Source organism: Taeniopygia guttata, chromosome 6 (assembly GCF_048771995.1).
Source record: "Taeniopygia guttata chromosome 6, bTaeGut7.mat, whole genome shotgun sequence".
NCBI classification, from domain to species: Eukaryota; Metazoa; Chordata; class Aves; order Passeriformes; family Estrildidae; genus Taeniopygia; species Taeniopygia guttata.
Window position 1 is genome coordinate 32,118,833 of NC_133031.1, and position 10,111 is coordinate 32,128,943.

A 10,111-nucleotide genomic window follows, 5' to 3' on the forward strand; every position below is an offset into this window, starting at 1 on the left:
ACAATGGAAATGAGGCACAAAAAGGCATTTTGGCTTGCCACTGATTTCCTGAGAGTTGGAAGGCCCTAACCTGATTTCTCATGAGGGTGGCTGTTACCTGTATAGTGAAAAATAATTATTTATTTTTGTGATGCACTAAATAGCTATTTAGTTGTTGTTTTGCACTGCGTGATTGGGAATTTGCACGGAGAGCACCTTTTGTCTTTTGTCTGTGTCCAGGTAGGATTCCCCCTCTGTGCTCAGAGGGGACCAAGGGGATTCCTACAATTGATAAGTGAGTTAGTTGTGATAAAAGGTGTGTGAACTCCTGTGAGCCCAGGCTGCACTCAGGGCACGGGGCTCTGATTATTAAACCCTTTTTCAGTGTCTGCAGCAGCTTTCACCCCAAGAGCTCAGGACACTCCAATGCACTCATGATTAACTGTTCACTCCACACTGTTCCTGTAGGAAACCATGGCAGCTCTGAGCACCCTTTCCCAACAGGAGGATGTGGTGGAGGGGGGACCTGGTCTGAAATCTCATTTCAAGTGCCTCAGCAGCTCTGCAGTTTGTCTGTAGCATAATTTAAACCAAATGCAGATGCCATGCCACATAAACACAACATCACAAACCTTCTTGGTGGTTACACAGTGAGATGAAGGGCAGTGGCAGGTTTAGGGTATTGGTGTATGATTTGAAAACCTGCTTCCCAGCAGTTCCCTCTCCCATTACAGGATTTTGGAGGAGAAGATTAAACCAGCTCAGTCTCTCTGTTTCACACATATTTTTATTGCTTCATTAGGCTTATTGTGCTTGAAACAAAGAGGGTTTCTCATGCAGAAACAAGCACTAAGGAGGGAGCTCTGCCCCAGTGTCAGGGTCACAGTGGCCAGGTATGTGGTGTGGATAAAGCATTTTCAATTTCTTTCACTGGATTGAGAGCCAGCAGTGGGTACAGAGCCTGCCTGAGCTCCCTTGTCTTGTTTTAGGGACCTCCTGCAACACAGAGAAGTCTTTGCCAACCTTTTGAACACCTTTGTGTCAGTCTCTTTTCCATACAGCTGTTGTTTAGAGGGGAATTTGGTTTATTTTCCTTTTCTCTTTATTTTTTTTTTTTCCAGTTGCATCTGTCCTGCAGCCTCCAAACTCCAGGTGAGTTTGTTGTCTGTGGAACTGGATTTTGTCTTTGCATGTATTTGAAAGCAGCTGTCAACACCAATCCTGGAGTCTCCTACCTCCTTTCAAGTCTTTCAGACACAGCTAAGCCTAGCCCCACGTCCTGCCCTGCCAGCTCTCCTGCATGGCTGGGCTTTTACAGCCTCATCACCCCTCGGTGTGACTGACAATCCATAAAACCCCAGAGCTGGGGGTGGAAAGGGCTCTTAGCTCAGCAGTTCCACGTCCCTGCCAGGGTGGGACGTGCCACAGGTGTGTCAGAAGTGGTGTGCCAGGGGTGGCTCTCATTAATCACTGCATTTCTGAGCGTAAAACTAAACCCTGCTGGTGCTGAGCACCTCACTGATGGGAGTCCAGGCTGCTCAGCTCTGCCCAAAGATGGGACATGATGGTTTGAAAGGTGAACTCCTGACTGGGCTGCTCACACAGGGCAGGGCTCCCAATCTTGGAGAGATTGAGGCTGAACCTGCTTGGTGTGATAATTTAATCTGCCCTTGCCTGTGCTTAAATCAGGGAGGATTTTCACTCTGTTCATTCACAGTTAAGTGTGTTCTCCCCTCCTTAACAGTTCAGCACTGTGCAAATCAATAGGGTCTTCTTTTCTTATGATACCTTTTGCAGAGGACATTTCAAGCTATTCATTAGTAGGTAGATATCACAACATTTTTCTTCAACTTGTAGAATTAGGGTTATTAGGGTATTTTTTGTCTCTTTTTTAAGCAAAAATGAAATTCTTTTACTATTTACTCTCAATATATCTGACACAAAGAAAACAGAATTAAAGCAACCACTAACTCAACTTTAACCACAACATGAAATCCTGTTTGCTCTCTGCACATCAACTGTTGACATTAACTGGCAGATATGCCACTTCCATGCCAGGGTTTCATTCTTGGAACATGAGATCAGTCTGACACTGTGAAAATAAACACTAAAGAAAACATGCTCATTAAAGTGCTCAGCTCATAAAGGCCCAGTGCTCAGAAATCCAGGCAGCTGCTGCCACCCCACCGAGGCTCTCTCGGCTCTCCAAGCTGTGTTTTTGCAGGTAACCAGCCTGGTGCCATTCCTGTTTAGAGTTACAGACTCCAGTTTGCCCCCAGCACTGTTTGGAATAACCTCTTTTCTCCATTCTGCAAGTGTCAGTTTTTTTACTGTTTTTCAGCTGTTTCCATGTCATGATAACCTGGCACTTCCTTGGCTTGTTTTGTTACAAAGCTGGAGACTTGTTTTCCTAGAGTTGTTTCCTTTGCTTTTTGAGCTTCCCCAAACCCAAAAATGACCCCACAGTAAAGTCCAGCCTCCTCTGTGCCTCCTCTTCCTCCCCAGAATCTCTTACAGAAGTTAAATGTGGCACAGGCTGCTCTTGCCTAGTGCTCAGAACATTTGGGACATAAGAAGCATGGCACAAGAAATATGAAGAAAAAGGAGAGGGAAATTCTCTTCCCTAGAGTTACAATTAAAGCTAAATAGGGAGTCCTGAGTTGAAAAGTAGAGAAATTAATTTTGTCTCAGGTGGAGCTCCTTTCAGAGGGAAGTGTTGAAATGAGAGAGCTTTGGCCTCAAGAAAGTTTTTGTGCTCAACTAAGCAGTAGCTGAAAAATTGCTTTAAATAATTTCAGTTAAACTAGTGAGCAGGGAAATCAATTTCCTTTCAAAATGATGTGGTGGAAAGGCAAAGCCTTGGGTTACAGCTCAGACAAAAAGAAAAAGTGCTTTCCATTAAATTCCTTGTGCCTGTCACACTTCTGCAGACATCTTTGAGATTTAGAGTGCAGATGCAGTGGTTTGAAGTGCCAGCTCACCTTGCCTGACCTCCCACACAAGGCAGGGCTGGGAGTCTGACCCTGGAATTTCTGCATCAGGCTCCTCTCTCTGCCTGAGCTGCAACATGTCCCTGAGATATCCATCAGCTCCTGACTGGGAGGCTGCAAGCAAAGGAAATCCATCACATCCTTAGGTAGCTGAGTTTAAATCACTGAGATAAGCCTGCACATCTGAGGCTTTCCCTGGAGACAAGACAGCAGCAAGAATTTGCAGAGGAGGCCACAGCTTGTGGGAGGGTGAGAGGCTGCAGATCCTGCCAGGATTTTCCTGAAGCTGGGAAATGGGGAAAATGCAAAGTGTTGCTCTAATTCCAGTGAAACATAAATGCAACATCATTCTGCAGAAGACTTAGTGGGAAATATATTCAGGAAGTTAAAGGGCTTTGTAAGATCAGTGGGCTTGGGTTTATAAATTATTTTTTTCAATAATGGCATTATTTGAGTGACCAGGCAGTAATGTTATAGAGAGAACAAATTAAAACCACTCTGGGAAAAGAGAAGGGATTCTACCTCTGAAAGCAATTCTATCTGGTTTTAAACTGAGTCATCTTTTTCTGTCCCAACTGTTTCAAAAACTTATTTTGAAAGTATTTTACTGATGAGTTTAGCACTTGAGAGCCAAACCTGGTGTCTATGCCAAAGACTTCAGTGAAATTCAATCCAAATTTAAAAAGAACCAAGTTGTCTGGGGTGACATTACATAGAATAAATTTATTTCAAGCTAACGTCCAAATGATGCTAGTAGTAATAAACACAAACCCACATTTCAGTTTTGTTCTTCTTTATATCTATATACCCATAGTCAGAGTTTCTCAGACCTGAACATGAAGTTTCATCTGGGATACTTACATTAGTATTAGAGAATATAGTTTCTCTATTATTTAAGCAATACAGTTTTTGCCAAAATTTGAACATGGGTGCTGACTTATGAGCCATCCAATGGCTCTGCATGTTTTTATATAAATATTTTGATATATTTCAACATATTGAAGAAGTTTCTTGTATTACCCCCCCCCCCCAGCTACTATATTTTTACTGCAAACCTCTAATGTTCTTACATTTTTCCTTCATTCCTTCTCCATCTCCCACTTTCTTCAGTACAGATATCCTGTTCCTAGCTCAACATTTCTCCCATCCCATCCAGAATTTCATTAACAGGGATGTAAAACAAAATAGAATGTGCTGGGTTTTTTTAACTGCAATTATTTCAAATTCAGTTGACCTGTGCTTTTTGGGTGAAAATACATTTTTTCAGACTTCTAAACAAGCAGCTAGGACAGTGTATCTTATCATTAAAACACCTACTATGCCTGAGGTAAAAAGAAATGAAAATGTAAGAAAGATGAAAGCTGTCTGAGTACCTGTGGTATGAAGACCAAGGTATCCAGGGGGAAAAGATGAATGAGAGAGAATGGAAAATAGTGTTGTTCATTAATAGTTACTCATTAATCTATCAACATGCATTCTTTTTTTGTTTTTGTGGGGGGGGATTAATTAAGAAAAATTAAGCAAGATATCATCTGAGGAGACACTAAATACTAAAATATATAAAATCTTTGCATTCCAGATGAATAATGTAATGAAGGAAATATATTTAGGTAGCAGCCTAATGTCAGGACTATGGACTAGACTCATTAGTCTGTGGTAGCTGCCTTGACCAATCCATTCTGACTGGAAGGATTTTGTCTGCTTGGAAAAGCTCTTCTGAAACTTCCATTGGCACCAGTACAATACTGGGAATCATAAAAAAAACCAGGGAACTCGGGGCTCCTGTGCAAAACATCAGTGCATTAAAAGTCCTCATTCTGAGATCCCAGTGCTGCTTAGATTTAACCCAATTGGAAGGGAATTACACAGAATTTCTGCACAGAATAGCAGGAATGTGCTCCACAGAGCATTTGGCTACAAAGATGTTCACTTCAAGGCATCTATTGTACCTAAAATATAAAGACTTTTTTTTCTAGCAGGCAAGCAGGAAAGAAAATGGGCAGATTGCTGTCCTATGGAAAGTGTAGAGAACTGCTGGAGGTCAGGAGCACCCTGGTACCTCTCCAGTTACTGGTGCTGCTTCCAGCGTGGATCTTTTCCATGAAAAATAACTTTTTAAGCTTCACAGCAGAGGTTGGGTTTATTGCATGAGCCACTACCTGTTCAAAAGTTGGGATCCTCTGCCAAACTGATTGCCTGGTGTAGGCAAAGAGGCAGCAGCAGGTAGCAGCTCTCCCCAGCCCCTTGTGGCTGGTGTCTGATGGGGTTGGTGCACTCTCAAGTCCTCCTTAATCTCCCTCCACGCAGGAGGAGCACAGGACCCACCATGTTGTCAGGCAGAGCATTGGAAATATGAAGTAAAATGTTTATTTTCCAAAAGCAATTAGGTGTGAGTGAGGCCCTGTCTGGTTTGGGCTCTGCTTCTAAAGGAATGGGCTCGAATTTGGCAAGTGCTGGTGTACCCAGTGAATGATGATATTTAAAAGTAAAAGCCCAGAGTTTGGAAAGCAGCATCCAAATAACTCCCAGTGGTGTCTAAACCATATCTTGAAGAAAAAAAAACCCAACATTATGCTGCCCCTATAATAAAATTAATATTAAATTAAAATTAGTTTTAATTGAAGTAGATTAGCACTGTTTAATATAATCCTCTGACTTCCAGAATATTTGGAAAGTCCAATTAACTATTAGATCATAATAAGAATTCAGAAGAAAATTGTGTGCAGCCTTCATCTACATTAGGCTGGAAGTATTTGGGTCTGTTTTCCTATGCCCTCCTTTCATTGCTTCTTTTCTTTTGACTGCTTCATGGGGTATTGGTAATTATTATGGAAGCAAAATAAAAATAAACCAAAGCTTTTCCAAAAGGTTATAGGAAGTATAGACTCATAGCCTAGGAAAGCTTACCAAACTCACATCAACTACACAGCTTGTGACTGCAGAAGTGTTTTAGGAAATCTGCTTTCATTTCTCTTCGTTTTAGGTATTGTGAGGTGCTTAATAAGATGTGTAACGCCGGGGTGACCTGCCTCTGCTTTCCCAGTGCAGTTAGCTGAGACAGGCTGGGGTTTGTGCACTTGTGTGCTGGGAGGCTGAGGGGACACAGGTGGGAGAGCAGCCAGTGCCAACCATCACAGCAGAGCTCCTGGGGAGGGAGGTCCGGCTGAAAAACATGACCACATCCCTGGGTCACCTTTCCTCACCGTGCCTCCTGCTCTGGAGGGGAGCCTTGCTGTTCAAAGCCTCACATTGTACCCTCAGCCTTTCTAAACACCATAAAACACCATGAAACACCCTCTGCCTCGGTGTGGGTGGGCAGTTAAAGCAAAAGCAAACACCCAGCAGTGCCAGGTTATGTTTATTTAAGCAGTGGGCAAGATGTGCTTCCAAAGGAGTGACCACAAAGACGTGGGGAACACCTGCAAGGCTTTGTTGCGTGGGACCCAACAAGAGTCCAAAACCCACCTGCAAGTTCTCTGCAAAGCTGTTGCAACAACATCCATAAGGCAGGAAAGAAATGCCCCTATTTATTTATTGGTGATGTTTTGTTTGTATAAATGAAATGGGCACACACCAGTCACTGTAGTGTGAGGGAAAATCACCTCCCCATCATCCCTGGGCAGCTCAAGGACCAGGAAAAGGGCCAAAAGGTGGTGGATGTCCCTCCAGAGCAGCCCAGGATGGCACCCATGGGTGTGACACAGCCCTGGCTGTGTACCTGGGGTGCTCTAAGACCTCCACCTCAAGATTGACTTGCTAAGAACCTCACAGATCCAGCTGTGATTTACAGATGTTGAGCATATTTTTGTCAAACACACCTTGTCTAGTTTCATTTGATGTCGTGAAAATATCACCTCGAGTGGGGAGGAAACAAACTGCTTCCATAGGAACAAGTAACTTTATAGAACAAGAATATAACCATTCCTAGATTAAGGCCAGAAGGGAATATTTGACTTCCTATGGAATCCAGGGCAGACTGCATTATTCCACAAAAGGATATGTTTTAGAAAGACATCCGCTTTTGTTTAAAAATTTTTAGTGATGGGGAAACCATGCACGAGAAGTTCTTGCAGTGACTGACTGCTACCGAGGCAAAGTCATCATCACCCATTTTCCACTTTGAATTTATGTGGCTTCAGCTTTCAGTCTTTCAGTCTGTCTTTGGTTCATATGTTTTATTTAAAAAATCCTCTAGTGTAATTTTTTTTTTTTTTTTTTTTTTACATTTCACTCTATATTAGGGTCAAAATAGTGGCAGGTCACCTTTGGAAGTTTAAATAGATCTAGCTTCTACAGTTATTCAGAATTTTCTAGAGGTCATATTATTCTTTCATCTGCGTTTTGGCCTGTCTCCAGTGTTTCAGTAACAGGAGTAATACACACATTTCTTCCAGATTAGGTCTTGTAATTTCTTATTCCCTCTACATTTCTTTATAAACTTGCTGCTGGGTTGTAGCATGGTTGACACCTTCCAGCTGATGAGTTGCCATGAGGAGCAGCACACTTGGCGAGGCAGGGGAGCTTCTGCTGCAGCCCAAGGCTTCAGGAGAAATTAAAGGAAAACATCCCCTTCTCCCTGGGTGTCCTGATCCTCATGAACACAGCCAAGAGCACAGTAAATTAGAATAAATAGCCTCACACTGAGGGAGCCCTGTGCCCACAAAGGGGGTTCAGTGCAGGGAGAAGGTTTGATTTTATTCATCTGCATCTGTAACAGCTTAGGAAAATGCCACGGTTCCGTACAGAGCTGGTTGTTAATGTCCCTGCATCCCTATAAAACTCTGGAGTTGTGGCAGGAGTACAGCCAGGAGCTGTGCAGGTCTCAGACCACAGAGGGTGTTGGTTTTGTCAGAAGGCTTTCCCTGGACTCTGCCTGCAGGATCCAGCACGAATTTGAGTCACTTTTACCCTTCCCCTCTTCCCCCCTGATGGAGCAAACTGGAGCCTGTGCAGCCACGACTGGTGTGGGAGAATTCTGAGGGAAAAAACTGCAGAGAATCTGGGATAGGTGTGGTGTTGGGTTATACCTGCCCACAAACACCAAATTTCCTGGGATATGCAAAGATACGTCCCAGCCCTGAGCTGGCTGGAGCTGATCTGAATCTTTACAGGCTCAAACAAACACCTGATGGGAAGAGTAGGAAATATCTGTAGGAGCATTGCCAAAGCCACCACAAAACCATGTCCCCAAGGGTCACATCTTTTAAATTCTTTCCCAGGTGGTGATTCCAGCTGTGCCAGGGCTGGACAGCCCTGCCCATGAAGGGATTTTTCCTAATACCCAGTCTAAATCTCCCCTGGTGCAATCAAGAGACATTTTACCCTGTTTCCTATATCTACTTAGATCTTTTTCCTTTGGTCTTTAAATAACCCTCTGGTGCTCTTTAGGGTTTTTTTCAGCCCTGTAGAAGTGGAAGGTAAATGGGGTTCTGGCTCTCATCCTGAGACTTTTCAACATTCTCTTTAGAGGACCTTTTCTGAAAGCATGACCCAGAAAATATCAGGTTTTACCTATTTTTGAGCTTTCAGTGACAGTCAGGAGCAAACCTATCCTTTCAGTGCTGAACTGGATAAGCTGAATTGAATAATAATTGTAGGGTAATTAATAAGTTATCCCAGGATGCAATTTTTACAAGTTTTCTTTTCATAGAAGAATACTGAACACACATCATTGAGCTTCTACTAGTTTTCCTCTGTTTTCTCAGGAAAAAAAAAAAAAAAAAAAAAAAAAAAAAAAAAGAAACCCCCCCCCCCAAAAAAAAAAACTTCCTTTATTTGAATAATGTCAAAAATCCAAAATTAAAAAGCCTAAAGAGATGATCTGAAGTTGAGGAGACATTTATAAACCCTGGGATTTTGATAGGTTAAAAAAATAGATCCAATGTTTAATCATTTGAAGTTTTCTTTGGACTTGAGAAAATGGCTTTTGTAGGTGTATATTGATATTTCACTGTAAGAAAGAAAAGGCAGGGTTAATGTATGTTCTAGGACATGGATTCAGGTCACTTTTTGTGATCTGCTCAAGTATTTTCAGTGTCCTACAGGAGTCAGAGAATCTTTCTTCTCGAGGTTGGCTCTCTCAGGTGGCCTCCCCTATCCTGTTGTGCTGCAGAGCTGTGTGTCTACGTCCTGCAAAACATGGGATTCTTGGAATTCTCAGCCCAAGGGCTAATCTTTCACCTGGCAAAGGCAAATTAAATGTCTCAGCAGTAATGGGACATTATTCTTGTCCTGCTGCTGCTCCTGGGATGATGTGACCATGGGCAGCGTTTCAGCAGGTGCTGTACACCACAGCAAAGGCAAATCAGAAAAGAATAATAGTTCTAAAAGAATAATAAAAAAATAAGTAAGGCTGTCTGGACCTAAGGTACTGAACTTTAAACTAGGCCTTAGGGCCTTTACTAGCTAACACAATTTCTTAAGGCACTAAAAATATATTTCTACTGACTCAAAACTTAAACCTACACTTCTACTTTATATCTGTGTGGCTTCATATTTCTTAAATTCTCTAAAGGCTTTAATTCAACCCCTGCATTCATCTCTCTCTCTCTGAGGAACTCAGAGAGGCTTGCATTCCAACATGTCCCCCTCCTCTCAGAACCATGTAGATTAAACAATTCCTTTGTCTCTTTAGACTCTGCAAATTGTTCTCAGGGAGTGACATGCTAAAGATCTGCTCTGCCAGGGATGAGAAAAATGTTTCTGGGGATGTGCTCTGGGGAAATCTGCTTTGCTTGAGGAGCACCAAAGTTGTATTAACACAATCCTCAGGGTGCAGGGGCTGCTGTCATGCTCTCTTGGTTTAGGAGACTAGAAAATGGCAGATTTGTGCTCATTATGCTACAGACAAGCAGAGAAGTTATTTAAAATGTTGTCCAAATTCTTTCAGTCTGACAGGTAAGTGATTGCTCTGTTTGGATAAATGGGCCATTACTACAGGATGTCGCTGCAGGCTCAGGTTTTGTTCCTTTCCTCCTGGCAAGCTGTAGCATGACCCAGGTATGCAAGTGCCAAAAGCATCGTTTCCATCTTCCCTGTGTCACACAGCCCACTGCTGGAATGTCAAACAAACAAAACACATCCCACTGCGGTAAAAACCCTGTCCTGCTGGCACTAAAACATGGACTTTGGAAAGAAAAGGT